Below are 21,230 nucleotides of genomic sequence, written 5' to 3' on the forward strand. Positions count from 1 at the left end.
AGCAAAAGGGTTGAGGCACCATAGGACCTGGCATGAGTCCAATTAGAGTAACAAAGCAGGTGGGATTTAGGTTAGATTTACAGAAGGAAGAAATCTGTTCTCTGAGAAGTGAAAAATCTGGTAACCATGAGAGGTTATAGCATGCATTTGTTCAATCACTAATGAGTGCCCACTCTGTGCCAGATACATGGCTGGAGGGGAGAAGTACAGTGTGGGGGGTTGGAAAGATAAATCAGACATGACTCAGCATGTTCTCAACAGTTATGTTGTTTTAAGCCACTAAGTGTGTGGCAGTTTGTTAGAGCAGCAATTATAAAGCTCATACAATGAAGCAATGAAAACATAAACAATGTTCTAGTATGAAAAGTGCTCTAGAAAAAAAAAAAAGAAGGTTTTGAGAGTTCAGAGTTCAGGACCTTATCTTGGGGAGAAGGATTCAGAGATGTCTCCCAAAAGAGGTGTGACATTGGTAATGGATATGGAAGAATAAAGAGTTGATAGGTGGCTTTAGGGATAGGGCAGTCATAAAAGAGACTGGCTTGTTTAGGGAATCAAGAAACAAATGGGCTAGGGTGGATGTGGGTGGGACATGTGAGGGGAAGAGGAGTGAGAAAAGCTGCTGCTTCCATCCTCTTCACTGCTGAAGTGCCCAAGTTACTGTCTGCCCAACTTGGCCAAAGTAAGAATCTGGCTTTGTAGAGCTGCAGCCTACTCCAGCTGTGTTTGTCACGATGCCTCCTCCCCCTATTCTCAGCATGAAGTCCACTGAGGAGACCCTCCCCTGCACTAGCCTCACAGCAAAGGCAGTGATGAAGAGGAAAGAGAGGAGCCATGAGCCAGCTTGCATGTCTTGTAACTCTTAATCCAAATTGGCTCTGGTTTTAAGGGTTGGGTTAAAAAGAAAGAGCTGGGGAGGGTGTTGAATTGTGGTAGAAAACTTTATTCCTCCTGGAAATTTCGGGCCTAGTGATGGGAGAGAGACACTGGGCCTGAGCCAAAGGGTGAGGGTGGGGGTTATCTTGGAATTTAGGATCATCTGGGTGCTCCATTGGCAAACTCTCCTCAGTAGCAAATGCGGAGACTGGCTCAATACCCAGGGAGGGGTCCTGGGAGCAAAGGTTATGGAAGAAGGGGAGGAAGGGATGTGGCTTGTCTCAAGGGCCTAGAAACTCTGCCAGTCCTGGCATAGGCCACAGGCAAGTAGGATTCTCTCTGAGGTGGCTTGTTCCCCTGCCCCTCCCCTTCCCCATTCTTGCCCCTATCTTTGGCACCAGGGCCTCTGGAGAAAAGGAAAGAAAAATAAATGGGCAGAAAAAAGCTGGATACAGCCAAGAGCACATCTGGCTTCCCAGGCTGTCTTCTGGTCCTCATTTCCACCTCCCCCTACAATCCTTTCCTCTTTTGCAGGCTTCTGGTGAGGAAGACTGTAGTAGAACTGGGGGAAGGGTGGGGAATCAGAGTAGCGCTGGTGGGGGTGGGGTGCATGGAGAAAGTTGTTCAAAATATTAACTGGTTTTGTGAGGTGGCCTCTTGGCTGAAGCCTGACCACTTAACTTCCTGTTTTTCCTCCAGCTGCCTCTTCCCCTCCCTCTATTCTGGGCTGGAACTGAGCCTGGGAAGGAAGGAGGAGCAGCAAATTTGGCCAGGGTCTCTTGTCTGATTCCCTGCAGGCTGGGGGCCAGGACAGCCTCCCTAAACAAGTACGGGAGGAATGCATATAGCCTTGAGTCAGATTGTTGCTTCTCAACAGTTGCTCTTCTGGCCACAGGAGGATCAAGACATTCCTGGAAAACCCCAGCTCCTTGCCAGCTCTTCCATGAGCACACCCTGGTCCTGGGGCTTCTACACAGGAGCAGTCAAGAACTCTGGAAGTAGCAGCAATGCCGGCCACACAACCTGCCTTGCTGCCCAGCCAGCTGATGGTCCCTTCACTGCCAGTGTTTGTGGACCACACAAAATAACCAAGTGAGTGAGCAAGAGCTAGCTGAGAGGTAGGGGGATTTGGGGGTAGGGTATGTGAGTTTTCCAGACTGTAGGTGCCTGCCTGTGCCCTCATCCTTTTTTGCCCTCAGAGATAAACATGGGATGCACCTCCAGCAGGCTGTCAGGGAGTAGGTAACACTGAAATCTTGATCTGGGCAGGTGTTTTGACCCATGAATTTGCCTTTCTGTGCTCCTCCCACCTTCTTTCTCTCTTTTGCATACTCACTCTGTTTTTACCCCTTTCTGTTCTCAGGCAAGGAACTCACTAAACCCAAAGCAATTTTAGGACACCCAATAGAGAGACCCACAGAGGCAGCAGCAGGAACTGTTGCCACAGCTGTTGGTGCTGCTGACGAGTGCCCGGAACCTGGTGCTAGGGGAGTTGGAGTCAAAAACCATCACTGTTAGGTCTGCCGACCCCCTAGTCAGTACTCCCTGTGGAAGTCTAGGAATCTCTAAAACCCTCCAGCTTCTCCTGTCACTCCAATCTTCACTCCCTGAACTTAGTCTCCTTTGGTGGCTCCTCTTTTTACCCCCTTCCCCAGCCTATTCCACCCCTGCGTCAGGTTTTCAAAATAATGATAGAGGACTAGGACATGTCCCCATCTTGGTCATTTAGTCTGTGGTTGCATGTCTGTGACTTTCCCTGCTGTATACTGTGGCACAATTGTTCTCTCAGAGTCTCCAGGCATCTCCCAAAAACTCCTGAAAAACATCTGTTTCCAGGCTAGGTTGTTTTTTTCTCTTGCAATTTCTGGGCCCAGAAGATACTGGCTAGTCTCTCTGACCACACCTGAGAGCTGGCTGTCCTCCTAATACTTGAAGACCCAGGGGGAAGAAACATCCCCAGCTTCTTGCCTGGGCTAGTGTCCCTTGGGTGCCTGGGCTTCCACACCACTTCTGTGGTCCTCAGCCCCCTTCCTGCCTTGGCCAAGCCTGAGAGGGCAGAAGAAAATGAGAGGACCCCCTCCTAACCTGTATTATCCCTCCTTTTGCCAGCGGATCCAAGCCATTCAAGAAGCAGGCTCACTGTCATGGAGAACATAGATGATAAACTGATCCTGAACGTGTGGGGGGCATGCATCATGAGACCTACATTAAGCACTGTGCAGACCTTTCCAGGCACCTGCCTCTACAAGCTTAACAAGCCACCCACACCTGACACCCCATCTGCTCAATGTCCATATGTTCAAAGGCTTTTCTTTGACCAAAATCCTGAGCTGTTTGGCTATGTGCTGGGCTACTCTTACACTTGGCAGCTACACTGCCCTGCCAACATTTGTTGAGATGTCCTAGAAGAGTTGGATTATTGGGACCTGGAGGAAGCACTGCTGGCACCTTGTTACTGGCTCAAGTTGAGTAGCAAGGAGACCCAAACTCGGAACTTCCTGTCTTGGGAGGCCTTTAAGAATGCCCACATGGATGAGCACCTTCTGCTGAACCCCATCAAGGACAAGAGACTGCAGAATGCTTGGAACCCCATGAAGGACCAGAGACAGCAGAATGCTTGGAAGCACTGGAAGAATGCTGGGTGCTTCTTGATCAACCCTGATCTTCCCTAGGAGCCAAGGTAACTCATTAACAGCATGTGATACCATACTAGACACTCTTACTCCCAAAGGGCCCTGCCAAGTTGCTACAGTAACCACATATTTGGCATGGTGTTTGGTCCATGAATCTACACACATCCAGGACAATTTGAGGGGGTATCCCCAAAAAGGGAGGCAAGAAGGGTGGGGATCTAGTTTAGAGAGGTTGGGATGGCTGGTAAGTTGGAGTACTTCTGACATGCCTCTTTTCCCCCAATGTCTTTTCCTGATCTCCACATTTTTTTTTTCTGTGTGTGCTATGGTCATCTTCTTCCAGGAGATGAAGGTCTAACTGGATCACTTGTTTGCCAATTTCACTCCTATGGGACATGGGGTAGGGGCAGGGGGAAACCACCAGCAGCAGTAGCAGCAACAGCAGCAGAACAACAGTCTCATTTACTGCTGTGCCTCCCATCTGCTCTACCTGGAATTGCTCTGTGCCCTTTGGTTTGGAACTGAGCTCTTTGGGCCATTTCGTGCCCTGATAAGGTGTACTTCCTGGGTAGCCCCCTTAATCTAGCCAATATTTTTTGTCTATTCCTTGTGCTGGAGGAATTGGTGGTGGGTGTCAATGCTGAATGGCAACCTTGTCTCAGCCTAATGCTTGGGGCCATTCATTCTCTTTATGTCCTCAAGCTGGTTCATCTCCTGGGCTTCCTTGAAGAGACCTTGGCCATGAGAGTCCTGGTTCATACCCTCCATTCCTCCTGGAAAGATGTGTGTGACTTTCTTCTGATTTGGATGGCTGAGATCTTATTCTTTGGCTTGCTCTTCCTCTGTGGGGAACTCTTGGGTATGTCCACCCCAGGTCAGGGTGAGCCTCACTTTGGGAACATCTTTACATGTCTCTGGTAGACTGTCATAACTCTCACCACTGTTGGCTATGAAGATGTCTACCCCCTCTTTGTTCTGGGCCAGCTCACTGCTGCTCTCACAGCCACCATGGGCATATGCACCTATGTCTTGCTGGTGCCCATGCTCCTGATCCACTTCCAGCACTATTATGTTATAACCCTGACTCACCATAAACTAAGGCCCAATGAGAGCCTATAGTGGGTCTATTGGTCAAGAAGGTAAGAAGGTGAACTCTACCTTCCCTTCTTTCCTCTTGCCAGTTTTTTGTTAGAGATAAGGATTTCTAGATTTGGATTTGGCAAAGTCTTTCAAAAGTAGTTCCAGGTCATAGCAATCCCTGCTAGTCAGGATCAGCTAGCTGTGGTCCAAAGGTTAGACCCCTCCCCATCATTAGGGGGCACCTGAAGGAAGGGGCTTAGGGACAAGGTTAGCTAGACCTCACATTTCCCCTGCCATATCGTAGGTCTTTCTCTTAATCATGGAATGATCAGGAAGGATAAAGGATTGTTCTTCCTGGGTTGTGTTATATTCCCCTCTCAACCAGTTCTCCCCTCTCATTCCCTCATTCCTTCCCCTAACAAGACCATAGTCTAGACGGAGGATTTTTGAGTGATGGTAACGATAGGATGTCAACATCAGTCACCTATGAATATCAATGGTGATTGGCTGTGAATATCAATAGAAATTATTTGTGGATATCTGACAGCCACTGGTTATGGGTATAGGTGACAATTGGTACCAGCAGTACCCAGGGATAGCCAGACTGTAGCATTGCTCTTCATACTGCTCCTGGGACAAGTGCTCCTTAGAACCATAAGGAGGCCTCTGAAAATTCTATAAGAATCCAAACAGATGCTGGTCAGCCAGTTCTGAACCTGGAGAAGCACTCTAACTCCAGGACCTCCTCCTCATCCCATTTTTTCCTTCCCCACTTCTTGCCTTTACTTCCCATCTCTGTGACTTTTTTCTGTAATATTTTAGATATAGTATTAACCTTCATCACAATGTATTAGTCAATATTAGCCACACCATACAGCTGCAGTAACAATATATAGTCACTAATAGACATGAAATATTACCATTGCACAATGCATAGACAGGAATGAGGAAACTCTATTTTTTGGCAAGAATAAGCAAGTGACTTCCTCTTGCAGAACTTTTAAAACATATTTTTAGATTTTACTCATTTGTAATTATTTAAAAAAAATTTTTCCAACTTTTTTTTTTTTTAATTACCCGCAAGGGGTCTACCTCCAATCTTCGCTGTTATTGAGTATTTCCACTTTCCTGCCTCCTTTTCTCCTTTTTCTCCTCTTCTTCCTCCTCTTCCTTCTACTACTTACATGCTCTTCCATCCTGGCTTTTTTTGTGGTGCCCACCACCTGTCTTGGAACTGGCTTCTAGAGGGGAGAAAAGGGACTTCTTCAGGTCTGACTTCAAGTCAAGCCACTGAGGTGTTTGAGGAAGTGCATTGGACACTGAGACTGAGCTGGGAGGTTGAACTGAACTCTCACTGTTGTTAAAGCTATGAACATAATTCTGTCTATAAAACTTTTAAATAAAATATCTTTTGGAGTCTCCATTCTAGTGTCTGTCTGTGGTTTTTCTGGGAGAGGTTTATGGGCATTAGCAAGGATGGAATGATATATTAAACTAATGACAAGATGTGGGGGCAAATAATTTGATAAGGTAAAAGGAAATTTGCTATTTTTATTGCATCTGCTCCTCACAATAAACTATTATCACTCACAAGCCCTTGGCTGGTAAAGAATAACTTTTTGTTTGTGGTGGGAATAGGGTGGGGAGGGGAAGGAGAAAAGTTCAAGAGCTGAGGTGGAATGGGAGGTTGACCCTCCTGTTTAGGGCATAGTGGTGGAAACATTGGACACTTCTCAGGGGTGGCAAGTTGTAAGGAGAGAGGTTTCCATTTAAGAAGCACCAAAAGAAGATCAAGATTATGGCAAAACATCAAAGAAAATCTCCACCTTCTCATGCCTAGAGATGCTGGAACAATTTGGTGCTTTCAGAGACTATTCTAGTCCACTGTTTTTAAGTTAAAAATGGGAAAAATGAGTTGTAGCAAAGGGAGGGGATTTTCCCAAGGGCATACAGAAATAGTGGCAGAGCTGGGAGTTCTGTCACTTCAGAGGCATACTGTGCCAATCTTTGTTAACTCACCAGCATCAGAAATAGATGATTAGAATTTCCAACCAAAAGTCAAGAAGACTGTACCCCATTGCAAGCAGCAGCTGTGGTGGCAGTGGAATGGAGGGATGGGGGTGGGCCTAGGATGTTATGGAAAGCCTTAGAAGCTTGAATGACTAGGGTAAGACCTTAGAGTTGAAAGGACTTTAGGGAATGACTGGGACCTATTTGGATAGGTTAAAAATGTCAGAACATTATAAAAGAACCATGTAGAATGTTAGGGCTAAGAGAAGTCTGGGAACTCATCAAGTCCAACTCCCTTCCATTTCAGGTGGATAAACAGGCCCAGAGAGAGACTGGGACTTGACCTGAGTTACACATGACTTAGGAGCAGAAGTAGAGCTGCAACCACCTCTATCACACAAGAAGAAAATACTTTCTTCCTTTGTTTGCCCCCTTGCATCTGGGTTGGATGGTCAGACTTTTTAATCGAAAAGGAGAGAAGGGGGAGAGTTTCATGACCTGGCTATAGAATGGCAGTGATGAAAGGTTTAATACGTCCCTATTTTTGTAGCAAAGCCCTATATCTGAATCTGTCCTCAACCTCCAGCACATAATGCCATGAAAAAATGAATCCAAGGATTGTCCAAAATTTAGTGATACACCAAGACTGAGCCTACAAATCCTCTAGACTTTAGGGTCTTCTCTGAATACTGAGCACTCCTCAACACTTATGCTCCTTTTCATGATTTAGGTAGTTACTTCCACACTAAGGTCATATTGGGTCATCTGTCCAGGCATGAATTCCTTCTACTCTGAGGAGGGCAGGGAGTAGAGGGGGACACTGGAAAACACTTTAATTTGAGCAGCTCTTGCCATATGTTAAGAACAGTTCTTTTCCTCACATGTGAAAATTCTCAGCCATGGAACTAACTCATTCTCACATCCCCTCTCATAGCAGTCACACTCCACCCTCAGAAATTCATCCACATCTCCCCAAATATACCAATATACCAACTTTACCCATGACAGGTATGCCACTGGCCAGGCTCTCTGTGCAGTCCTGGAAAACCTCTTGTTATTGGTGGCTGGTAGGGAAGATGTACTCTCCCAGCACACACTTGTATCTGTATCCTTTTTTATTAAGAAGGAGCCACGAGGTTTGTAGGTCAACCCTAGTCTATGTGTCTGGCCCTATCTGGTGAAGTATCCAGTTGTCTTCTGTGTTCCACTCCTGCCTCAGCTCTCCAGCAGTTTTATCAGCAGGGTTAGCTGGTCCCACACTTTCAGGTCAGATCTATAGAGGGCAACCACTGTCAATTTATGAGAAATGATTCTGGGTGTTTCCTCCCAATCCCTTCACTATTTTCAGTGCTTGTAAAATTTTAGAATGAAAAGTTATTAGAATCACAGGGTGTGTTTAAATAACTTATATTTGAACCCCCTCATGATACATATGGGGAAATTGAAGCCCAGAGAAAAGAGCAGAGCTGAAAGTCTGAAGTTTTAGAAGTCTGTGCCATCACCACGGTCGAGCCTGGTGGGCATAGTGGTGCTGCTGTGGAGAAGGAGGACAGAGGCCCAGAAGCAGACAGTGTGGTCTGAGGATCCCCTGGATCACACTGGGAGAGACAGTTCCCCTTCTTGAAGTGCATTTGGGAGAGGTGGCACTGCCTCTCAGGGAACAAAAGAGTTGGCAGGCATTGTTGAGCTGCCCCATTCATTAGCGTAACAGCAGAGATGTGTGCCAAGGGCAGCTAACCTGGATGCCAGCTTTTTGCTATGCTTTACCATTAAATCCAAGCCTTTGTGCAGTCATGACTGCTTTTCTGGGACAAACTGGCACCAGCCACAGCATGGTGAGACCCTCACCCAGAAGATCGGTGTAGGTGCATGCTGTGCTGTGTCCCTAAAATTTGGAGTCTTGAAACCCAAGCACATGCCTGAAATAAAACACAGGAACACTGCACCACCAGGTGGGCAGATGGCTTGAACACAAATGGGGTGAAGGCAGGGATCAGACAGAAGCCTGGGACACAAGTGGGGATATTGGTCGCTGTTCTGTGTGGGCTTCCTGGACAGCAGTGGGTGTGAACTCTCCTCTTCAGGAAAGAAAGAGGTCTGACACCATTTTTCACCCTCTTATGCATGGGTGGACCTCAGTGAGTGGCACAACACACACTCAGGAGGCTTGAGCTGCTTACACCAAGCTCACCACCCTGCGCTCTGCAGGTGCCTTTTTTTTTTTTTTTAAGTTAGGGCAAGTGTGATTGAGAGCCAGAGCAACAATGGGCCCCTCCTGCCCAAGACAACCAAACTCTCCCACTCCTGCTCCCTCCCGCACACACCAGATCTACTGATCGTAGAGTGCGGCAAAGCATCAGCACTAGTGGAAATAGGACCAGACACAGGCTTTCTTAATACACAAAAGACAGAGTCCTAGACAAAATTCCAAGTTGGAAGAAGTCACCCAAAAGAAAGAACAAACAGAAGTCATGGCTAGGGAGCTAATCAAAATAGATATAATATGTCTGAACCAGAATTTAAAACAAGAACCATAAGGATACTAGCTGGGCTTGAGAAAAGCATAGAAGAAACCAGAGAGACCCTTACCACAGAGATAAAAGACCTAAAAACTAGTCAGTCTGAAATAAAAAATGCTGTAACCATAAGAGACTCTCAATCTAAGGAAACAAACTGAGGGTTGCTGGAGGGGAGGGGGTAACTGGATGATGGACATTGGGAAGGGTATGTGTTGTAATGAGCACTGAGTATTATGTAAGACTGATGAATCACAGACCTGTACCCCTGAAACAAATAATACATTATATGTTAATTAAAAATAAAAATAAAATAAAAAAATAAAAAATGTTGTAACTGAGATGTAAAACTGACTGGATGTAATAACCACAAGGATGGAAGAAGCAGATGAACAAATAAATGATATAGAAGAAAAAATTATGTAAAATAATGAAGTTGAAAAGAAGAGGGGAAGAAAAATATTTGGTTAGGAATGTAGACTTAAGGAACTCAGTGACTCCATAAAACATAACAACATTCATATCATAGGAGTCCCAGAAGAAGAGAGGGGAAAGGGGGAAGAAGGTTTATTTGAGGAAGTTATAGCTAAAAACTTCCCTAATCTGGGGAAAGAAACAGACATCTACATCCAAGAGGAACAAAGAACTCCCACCAAAATCAACAAAAGCTGGCCAACAGCAAGACATATCATAGTAAAATTTACAAAATACACAGATAAAGAAAGAATCCTGAAAGCAACAAGGAAAAGAAATCCCTAACCTAGAAGGGAAGACAAATCAGGTTAGCAACACATCTCTCCACAGAAACCTGGCAGGCCAGAAGACAGTGGCATGATATATTCAACATGATGAGTGAGAAAAATATGCAGCCAAAGCACTTTATCCAGCAAGCCTGCCATTCAGAATAAAAGGAGAGATAAAGAGTTTCCCAGACAAACAAAAACTAGAGGAGTTTGTGACCACTAAACCAGCCCTGCTAGAAATATTGAAGGGGACTCTGAGTGGGAAAGAAAGACCAAAAGCAACAAAGCCTAGAAAGGAACAGAGAAAATCTCCAGAAACAATGACTTTACAGGTAATACAACGGCACTAAATTCATATCTATTAGTAAAAACTCTGAATATAAATGGACTAAATGCTCCACAAAATGACATAGGGTATCAGAATGGATTAAAAAAAAATGACCCATCTATATGCTACCTACAATAGACTCAGTATGGACCTAAAGACAACTGCAGATTGAAAGTAAGGGGATAGAGAACCATCAATCATGCTAATGGACATCAAAGAAAGCATAAGTAGCCATGCTTACATAAGACAAACCAGATTTTAAACCAAAGACTGTAGCAAGAGATGAAGAAAGGCATTATATCATAATTAAGGGGTCTATCATTCAAGAAGATCAAACAATTGTAAATATTTATGCCCCCAACTTGGAAACACCCAAATATATAAATCAATTAATAACAAACATAAAGAAACTCATTCATAGTGGTACAATAAAACTAGGGGACTTTAACACCCACTTAGAGCAATGGAATGATCATCTAAGCAGAAAACCAACAAGGAAACAATGCCTTTGAATGACACATTGGACCAGACGGACTTAACAGATATATTCAGAGCATTTCATCCTAAAGCAGCAGAATACATATTCTTTTTGAGTGCACACAGAACATTCTCCTGAATAGATCACATACTGGGTCACAAATCAGGCCTCAACAAATACAAAAAGATCAAGATCATATCATGGATCACTACATCAAAAACTAATGATGTATTGTGTGGTGACTAACATAACATAATAAAAATAAATTAAATTAAAAAAGATAATATCATGCATATTTTCCAACCACAACACTATGAACTTGAAATCAACCACAAGAAAAAAATTGGAAAGACCTCAAAATATATGGAGATTAAAAAACATCCTACTAATGAATGAACGGGTTAACCAGGAAATTAAAGGAGAAATTAAAAAAAAAAATACATGGAAGCAAATAAAAATGAAAACAAAACAGTCCAGAACTTTGGGATGCAACAAAGGCAGTCATGAGAAGGAAGTATATAGTACTATCAGTCTACCTCAAGAAGCAAGAAAAATCTCAAATACACAACCTAACCTCATGCCTAAAGGAGTTAGGAGAGGAACAACAAATGAAGCCTAAAACCAGCAGAAGTAGGGACATAATAAAGATTAGAACAGAAATAAATGATATATAAATGAACAAACAAACAAACAAAAAAGCTCAGTAGAACAAATCACTGAAACTACTAGCTGGTTCTTTGAAAGAATTAATAAAATTGATAAATTGCTACCTAGACTTATCAAAATAAAAAGAGAAAGAATCCAAATAAATAAAATCACAAATGAAAGAGGAGTGATCATAACCAACACCACAGAAATACAAATAAGAGAATATTATGAAAAAATATATGTCAACAAATTGGGCACTCAGAAGAAATAGATAAATTCCTAGAAACATACAAACAACCAAAACTGAAACAGGAAAAAATAGAAAATTTGAACAGACCCATAACCAGCAAAGAAATGGAACCTGTAATAAAAAATCTCCCAACAAATAAAAGTCCAGGACCAGATGGCTTCCCAGGGGAATTCTACCACACATTTCAAGAGTTAATACTTATTCTTCTCAAACTGTTTCAAAAATTAGAAATGGGAGGAAAACTTAAAACTCATTTTATGAAGCCAGCATTATCTTGATTCCAAAACCAGACAAAGACCCCACTAAAAAAAACAATTATAGGCCAATATCCCTGATGAACATGAATGCAAAATTTCTCAATAAAATGCTAGCCAATCAAATGTAATAGTACATTAGAAGAATTATTCACCATGATCAAGTGGGATTTATTCCTGGGCTGCAGGGATGGTTCAATATTCACAAATCAATCAATGTGATATACCACAGTAATACAAGACAGGCTAAGAAACATACGATCCTCTCAAAAGATGCAGCAAAAGCATTTGAAAAAAATACAGCATCCATTCTTGATAAAAACCCTCAACACAGCAGGGATAGAGGGAACATACCTCAACATCATGAAGGCCATATTCAAAAGACCCACAGCTAATATCATCCTCAATGGGAAAAACTGAAAGCTTTTCCTCTAAGGGCAGGAAGAAGACATGTATATCCACTCCTACCATTGTTATTTAACATGGTACTGGAAGTCTTAGCCTCAGCAATCAAACAACAAAAAGAAATAAAAGGCATCCAAATCAGCAAGGAAGAAGTCAAACTTTCACTATTCAGAGATGATATGATACTCTATGTAGAAAACTTGAAAGACTCCACCAAAAAATTGGTAGAACTGATAAAGGAATTCAGCAAAGTCACAGGATATAAAATCAACTTAAAGAAATGTGTTGCATTTCTATACACCAATAAAGAAGCAGCAGAAAGAGAAATCAAGCAATAGATCCCAGTTACAATTGCACCAAAAACCATAAGATACCTAGGAATAAACCTAACTAAAGAGGTAAAAGAACTGTACTCTGAAAACTATAGAATACTTATGAAAGAAATTGAAGAGGACACAAAGATATGGAAAAACATTCCATGCAAATGGATTGGAAGAAAAAAATATTGTAAAATATCTCTACTACCCAAAGCAATCTACACATTCAATGCAATCCCTATCAAAATACCACTAGCATTTTTCACAGAGCTAGAACAATCGTAAAATTTGTATGGAACCATATGTAAAGACCCTGAATAGCCAAAGCCATCCTGAAAAAGAAACAAAACTGGAGGTATCATGATTCCAGACCTCAAGCTATATTACAAAGCTGTAGTCATCAAGACAGTATGGTACTGGCACAAAAACAGATCAGTGGAACAGAATAGAAAACCCCAGAAATGGACCCACAACTCTATGGTCAACTAATCTTCGACAAGGCAAGAAAGAATATCCAACAGAAGAAAGATAGTATCTTCAACAAATGGCGTTGGGAAAACAGGAGAGCAACATGCAGTGAAATTCAAGTGGTCTACTTTCTTATACCATACACAAAAATAAATTCAAAACGGATGAAAGACCTAAATGTGAGACAGGAAACCATCAAAATCCTAGAGGAGAACACAGGCAGAAACCTCTTTGACCTCGGCCAAAGCAACTTCTTACTAGACACGTCTCTTCAGGCAAGGGAAACGAAAGCAAAAATAAACTATTGAGACTTCATCAAGATAAAAAGCTTCTGCACAGCGAAGGAAACAATCATCAAAACTAAAAGGCTGCCTACAGAATGGGAAAAGCCCAGCAAATGACATTTCTATTAGTTATGTTGGTTAGTATCCAATATCTATAAAGAACTTATCAAACCAAACACTCAAAAATGAAACAATCCAGTTAGGATACAGGCAGAAGACATAAATAAACATCTTTTTCAAAGAAGACATTCAGATGGCCAGCAGACACATGAAAATATGTTCAACATCACTCATCATTAGGGAAAGACAAATCAAAACCACTATGAGATACCACCTCACACTTGTCAGAACAGCTAAAATTAACAACACAGGAAACAACAGATGCTGGCAAGGATATTGAGAAAGGGAAACCCTCTTATACTGTTGATGGGAATGGAAATTGGTGCAGTCACCCTGGAAAACAGTATGGATGTTCCTCAAAAAGTTAAAAATAGAGCTACCCTATGACCCAGCAGTTGCACTACTAGGTATTTATTTATTTTTTAAAGATTTTATTTATTTATTCGACAGAGAGAGAGCACAAGTAGGGGGAGCAGGAGAGGGAGAAGCAGGCTCCCTGCTGAGCAAGGAGCCTGATGTGGGGCTCGATCCCAGGGTCCTGGGATTATGACCTGAGCTGAAGGCAGACGCTTAACTGACTGAGCCACCCAGGCTCAAGGGGGGTACCTCCACCCCGGTGTTTATAGCAACATTATCAACAATAGCCAAATCATGGAAAGATCCTAAATATCCATCAACTGATGAATGCATAAGGAAGATGTGATACACACACACACACACACACACACACACACACACACAGGAATATTATTCAGCCACCAAAAAGAATGAAATCTTGTCATTTGCAATCACATAGGTGGAGCTAGAGTGTATTATGCTAAGCAAAATAAGTCAGTCAGAGAAAGACAAATACCATATGTGGAATTTAAGAAACAAAACATATGAACATAAGGGAAAGGAAAAAAAAAAAAAGAGAGAGAAAGAGACAGAAGCAAACCATAAGAGGCTATTAACTATAGAGAACAACCTGAGAGTTGATGGAGGGGAGGTGGGTGGTGGATGGGCTAAATGGGTAATGAGTATTGAGGAGGGCAGTTGTTGTGTTGAGCACTGGGTGTTATATATAAGTGATGAATTCTTAAATTCTACTCTGGAAACTAGTATTACATTATATATTAACTAACTAGAATTTAAAGAAAAAATTGAAAATGAAAAAAATGAAACTAAAGGAAAAATTAAATAGCAGAATAGGGGATGCAGTCCTTGCTTAAACTGGCTGTTAATGCCTAGGAAGCCAGAATCTGGGGCACAGCATGTATGTTGGGGGCTCTGTTCACCCCTTTTCTGGTACCCCTTCACAGAAAAATCTCCTAACAAAAGGCTCACCTCATTTCTCCCCTTTCAAGGTTTTCAGCTTTGACAGTGAGAGGATGACTCACTTGGCATTACAGTGGCTACTGAGAACATAATTGCCAGCTGGCACATCACCATAGCACCCAACCATCACATTTAGCACTGTCTTGTTTTTGTCAAAGCTCTTTCTTATCTTTTCTTTTTTAAAAAAAATGTGAGACGAACCATGAGAGACTATGGACTCTGAGAAACAAACTGAGAGTTCTAGAGGGGAGGCGGTGAGGGGATGGGTTAGCCCGGTGATGGGTATTAAGGAGGGCACGTACTGCATGGAGCACTGGGTGTTATACGCAAACAATGAATCGTGGATCACCACATCAAAAACTAATGATGTATTGTATGGTGACTAACATAACATAATAAAATAAAATAAAATTTAAAAAAATAAAATAAAAAATTGCTACTACTCTAAGCCCCAGGGAGCCAGATGAGACAGATAACATTACTCCTTTTACAAAGAAGAAACTGATTTATGGGGGCTAGTAAGGGGGTAACTCTTGATTGAGCAAATTTAGAAAAGACTGCGTCTAAATCTCTTGATCCATTGATTTCCAAGTTTCTGGAATGTTCCACATAAATACCCAGCACCCCAGAGGAGTCATCAGTGTCCTTCAAGTGCCCTGATGGCAGCTCCCTCCCTCATTTACTTATCTTTGACCTTGGGCCAGATACTGTATTGGGCTTTCATTGGAGACAAAGGAGATCTGGACCCTGTTCTTGAGTGTTCACAAGCTGGGTATCTAATTTTTTTAAAAAAAATATTTACCTAGGAGGGCGGAGCAAGATGGTGGAGGAGTAGGAGACCTGGATTTCGTCTCCTCTCAGGAATTCAGCTGGATAGGGATCAAACCATTCTGAACACCTACAAACTCAACAGGAGATCAAAGAAAAGAAGAGCAACAACTCTCTAATCAGAAAAGCGACCACTTTCTGGAAGGTAGGACGTGCGGAGAAGTGAATCCGCGGCGATACTCGGGAGGATAGACGGCGGGGGAGGGGCCTCCGTCGGCCGCTTCTGGCAAGTGATAGAACCACGGAGCACAAAATCGGAACTTTTAAAAGTCTGCTCCGCTGAGGGACGTCGCTCTGGTGGCTAAGCGGGGGGTGGAACCCTCCGGGACAGTGTGGTCTCAGGACCCTCGGGGTCACAGAAAGACCAGGGGTGCCTGAGTGCGGCAGAGCTCCCAGGTAACGGAGCAGGGAAGCCGGCTGCAGAGGCGGAGCCCAGGCGCGGGCTCTCAGGTCAGGGTCGCCATAAACCATGATCCGCGGCACAGTCGGGCCCCTGCTCCTCCAGCAGGGACCCAACAAGCGGCAGATCCGGGGAGACTCACTTTCCTCCCCTGGGAGGAGCCACGCGGGAGTGCACCGCAGGGATCTGCTGGGTTTGGAGACTCCACCCGGGGTCGGGTGCCAGAGAGAGAAACGCGCGGTCACAGGCGGGTTGAGCATGGAGTGCAGCCGGAGACCGGGGAGACGGGAGTGACTGACGGCTTTTCTCTGGGGGCTCACTGAGGAGCGGGGCCCCGAGTTCTCGGCTCCTCCGGAGCGGAGATTGGGAGGCCGCCATTTTCACTCTCCTCCAACGCTGTACAGAAAGCTCGCAGGGAACAAAAGCCCCGGAGAGCAAACCCGAGCAGATTACTCAGCTGGGAGGGGGCAAGGGCGGGCCAATTCCGCCTCCGGCAGAGACATTTGGAAACCACGGCAACAGGCCCCTCCCCAGAAGATCAGCGAGAACAGCCCGCCAAGACCAAGTTTACCGATCAATGAGAACGGCAGAACTCCAGCACTAGGGGACTACTGCACATAGAATTCACGGCTTTTTTACCATGATTCTTTAGTCTTTTAAAGTTAATTTTTTTAACTGTCTTTTTGTCTTATTATTTCTTTTTGAATTTTTCTTTTTCCCTTTTTCAACCAACATCTTATCAATCCCTTTAAAAAAAAAAAACATTTTTATTTTTCATTTTTAGAGTCATATTCTATCCCTTCATAGTAGTTACCCATATTTTTGGCTTATATATATAAGTTGTTCTCTCTTTAAAATTTTGAGATAGTTTCTTCTAACAGATTAAAATATACCCTAATCTCTAGTATATGGTGCTTTCTATTCCCCTGCCTGATCACATCCTCTCCCTTTTTTTTTCTCTTTTTCTTTTTTCTTTTTTTAAATCCTCTTCTTTCTTTTTTCAAACAACTTCTTATCAATTCCTTTTATAATATTTTTTATAATTTCCCTTTTTACAGTCATATTCCATCCCTTCATCATATCAACCCTTATTTTTGTACATATATAAGGTTTTCTTTCTTTAAAATTTTGGGAGGCACTTTCTTCTAAAAGACCAAAATACACCCCAAATCTAGTGTGTGGCACTGATCTATATACCATATAGATCATATTTGATCACATTCTGGTTTTCCTTTTGTTGTTGTTGTTTTGTTTTGTTTGTTTTTGTTTTTATCTTTATCTTTTTTTTTTTCTTTTTCTTTTTTCTCTCTTTCCCTTTCTTATCCCACTGCTTCAGGTCTTTTCTGATTTGTTTAGAGTATATTTTCTGGGGACGTGGTTATTCTGCTAGCATTTTGTTCTCTCATTAATCTATTCTCCTCTGCACAAAATGACGAGACGGAAAAAATCACCTCAACAAAAAGAACAAGAGGTAGTACCGACTGCCAGGGACCTACTCAATACGGACATTAGTACGATGTCAGATCTAGAGTTCAAAATCATCACTTGAAAGACACTAGCTGGGCTTGAAAAAAATATGGAAGTTATTAGAGAAACCCTTTCTGGAGAAGTAAAAGAGGTAAAATCCAACCAAGTAGAAATCAAAAAGGCTATTAATGAGGTGCAATCAAAAATGGGGGCGCTAACTGCTAGAATAAATGAGGCAGAAGAGAGAATCAGTAATATAGAAGATAAAATAATGGAAAATAAAGAAGCTGAGAAAAAGAGAGATAAACAACTACTGGATCACGAGGGCAGAATTCGAGAGATAAGCGATACCATAAGACGAAACAACATTAGAATAATTGGGATCCCAGAAGAAGAAGAAAGAGAGAGAGGGGCAGAAGGTATAATGGAGCAAATTATAGCAGAGAACTTCCCTAATTTGGGGAAAGAAACATGCATGAAAATCCAAGAAGCACAGAGAACCCCTCTCAAAATCAATAAAAATAGGTCAACTCCCCGACATCTAATAGTAAAACTTACGAGTCTCATAGACAAAGAGAAAATCCTGAAAGCAGCTCGGGAGAAGAGATATGTAACCTACAATGGTAGAAACATTAGATTGGCAACAGACCTATCCACAGAGACCTGGCAGGCCAGAAAGGACTGGCAGGATATATTCAGAGCAATAAATGAGAAAAATATGCAGCCAAGAATACTCTATCCAGCTAGGCTGTCATTGAAAATTGAAGGAGAGATAAAAAGCTTCCAGGACAAACAAAAACTAAAGGAATTTGCAAACACAAAACCAGCCCTACAGGAAATCTTGAAAGGGGTCCTCTAAGCAAAGAGAGACCCTAAAACAACATAGACCAGAAAGGAACAAAGACAATATATGGTAACAGTCACCTTACAGGCAATACAATGGCACTAAATTCCTATCTTTCAATAGTTACCCTGAATGGAAATGGGCTAAAAGCCCCAATCAAAAGACACAGGCTAACAGACTGGATTAAAAAACAAGACCCATCGATATGCTGTCTGCAAGAGACTCATTTTAGAACCAAAGACACCCCCAGATTGAAAGTGGGGGGTGGAAAACCATTGACCATGCTAATGGACACCAAAAGAAAGCTGGGGTGGCAATCCTTCTATCAGACAAATTAGATTTTAAACCAAAGACTGTAATAAGAGATGAGGAAGGACACTATATCATACTTAAAGGATCTATCCAACAAGAAGATCTAACAATTGTAAATATCTATGCCCCTAACATGAGAGCAGCCAATTATATAAGGCAATTAATAACAAAAGCAAAGAAACACATCAACAACAATACAATAATAGTGGGGGACTTTAACATCCCCCTCACTGAAATGGACAGATCGTCTAAGCAAAAGATCAACAAGGAAATAAAGACTTTAAATGACACACTGGACCAAATGGACTTCACAGACATATTCAGAACATTCCACCCCAAAGCAACGGAATACACATTCTTCTCTAGTGCCCATGGAACATTCTCCAGAATAGATCACATCCTAGGTCATAAATCAGGTCTCAACTGGTACCAAAAGATTGGGATCATTCCCTGCCTATTTTCAGACCACAATGCTTTGAAACTAGAACTCAATCACAAGAGGAAAGTCAGAAAGAACTCAAATACATGGAGGCTAAGGAGCATCCTACTGAAGAATGAATGGGTCAACCAGGAAATTAAAGAAGAATTAAAAAAATACATGGAAACCAATGAAAATGAAAACACAACTGTTCAAAATCTTTGGGATGCAGCAAAGGCAGTCCTAAGAGGAAAGTATATAGCAATACAAGCCTTTCTCAAGAAACAAGAAAGGTCTCAAGTACACAACCTAACCCTACACCTAAAGGAGCTGGAGAAAGAACAGCAAATAAAGCCTAAACCCAGCAGGAGAAGAGAAATCATAAAGATCAGAGCAGAAATCAATGAAATAGAAACTAAAAGAACAGTAGAACAGATCAACGAAACTAGGAGCTGGTTCTTTGAAAGAATTAACAAGATTGATAAACCTCTGGCCAGACTTATCAAAAAGAGAAGAGAAATGACCCAAATCAACAAAATCATGAATGAAAGAGGAGAGATCACAACCAACACCAAGGAAATACAAACAATTATAAGAACATATTATGAGCAACTCTATGCCAGCAAATTAGATAACCTGGAAGAGATGGAGGCATTCCTAGAGATGTATCAACTACCAAAACTGAACCAGGATGAAATAGAAAACCTGAACAGACCTATAACCACTAAGGAAATTGAAGCAGTCATCAAAAATCTCCCAAAAAACAAAAGCCCAGGGCCAGATGGCTTCCCAGGGGAATTCTACCAAACCTTTCAAGAAGAATTAATACCTATTCTTCTGAAACTGTTCCAAAAAATAGAAACGGAAGGAAAACTTCCAAACTCATTTTATGAGGCCAGCATTACCTTGATCCCAAAACCAGACAAAGACCCCATCAAAAAGGAGAATTACAGACCAATATCCCTGATGAACATGGATGCAAAAATTCTCACCAAAATACTAGCCAATAGGATCCAACAGTATATTAAAAGGATTATTCACCATGACCAACTGGGATTTATCCCTGGGCTGCAAGGTTGGTTCAACATCCGCAAATCAATCAATGTGATACAATACATTAACAAAAGAAAGAACAAGAATCATATGATCCTCTCAATAGATGCAGAAAAAGCTTTTGACAAAGTACAGCATCCTTTCTTGATCAAAACTCTTCAGAGTATAGGGATCGAGGGTACATACCTCAATATCATAAAAGCCATCTATGAAAAACCTACAGCAAATATTATTCTCAATGGAGAAAAACTGAGAGCTTTCCCCCTAAGGTCAGGAACGCGGCAGGGATGTCCACTATCACCACTGCTATTCAACATAGTATTAGAAGTCCTAGCCACAGCAATCAGACAACAAAAAGAAATCAAAGGCATCCAAATTGGCAAAGAAGAAGTCAAACTCTCACTCTTTGTGGATGATATGATACTTTATGTGGAAAACCCAAAAGACTCCACCCCAAAACTGCTAGAACTCATACAGGAATTCAGTAAAGTGGCAGGATATAAAATCAATGCACAGAAGTCAGTGGCTTTCCTATACACCAACAACAAGACAGAAGAAAGAGAAATTAAGGAGTCCATCCCATTTACAATTGCACCCAAAACCATAAGATACCTAGGAATAAATCTAACCAAAGAGACAAAGGATCTATACTCAGAAAAGTATAAAATACTCATGAAAGAAATTGAGGAAGACACAAAGAAATGGAAAAACGTTCCATGCTCATGGATTGGAAGAACAAATATTGTGAAGATGTCAATGCTACCTAGAGCAATCTACACATTCAATGCAATCCCCATCAAAATACCATCCACTTTTTTCAAAGAAATGGAACAAATAATCCTAAAATTTGTATGGAACCAGAAAAGACCCCGCATAGCCAGAGGAATATTGAAAAAGAAAAGCAAAGCCGGTGGCATCACAATTCCGGACTTCAAGCTCTATTACAAAGCTGTCATCATCAAGACGGCATGGTACTGGCACAAAAACAGACACATAGATCAATGGAACAGAATAGAGAGCCCAGAAATGGACCCTCAACTCTATGGTCAACTAATCTTCGACAAAGCAGGAAAGAATGTCCAATGGAACAAAGACAGTCTCTTCAACAAATGGTGTTGGGAAAATTGGATAGCCACATGCAGAAGAATGAAACTGGACCATTTCCTTACACCACACACAAAAAT

This window comes from Mirounga angustirostris, unplaced genomic scaffold (genome assembly GCF_029215605.1).
Source record: "Mirounga angustirostris isolate CCGP_5_RB_7025 unplaced genomic scaffold, mMirAng1.0.hap1 SCAF_11, whole genome shotgun sequence".
Classification (NCBI taxonomy): domain Eukaryota; kingdom Metazoa; phylum Chordata; class Mammalia; order Carnivora; family Phocidae; genus Mirounga; species Mirounga angustirostris.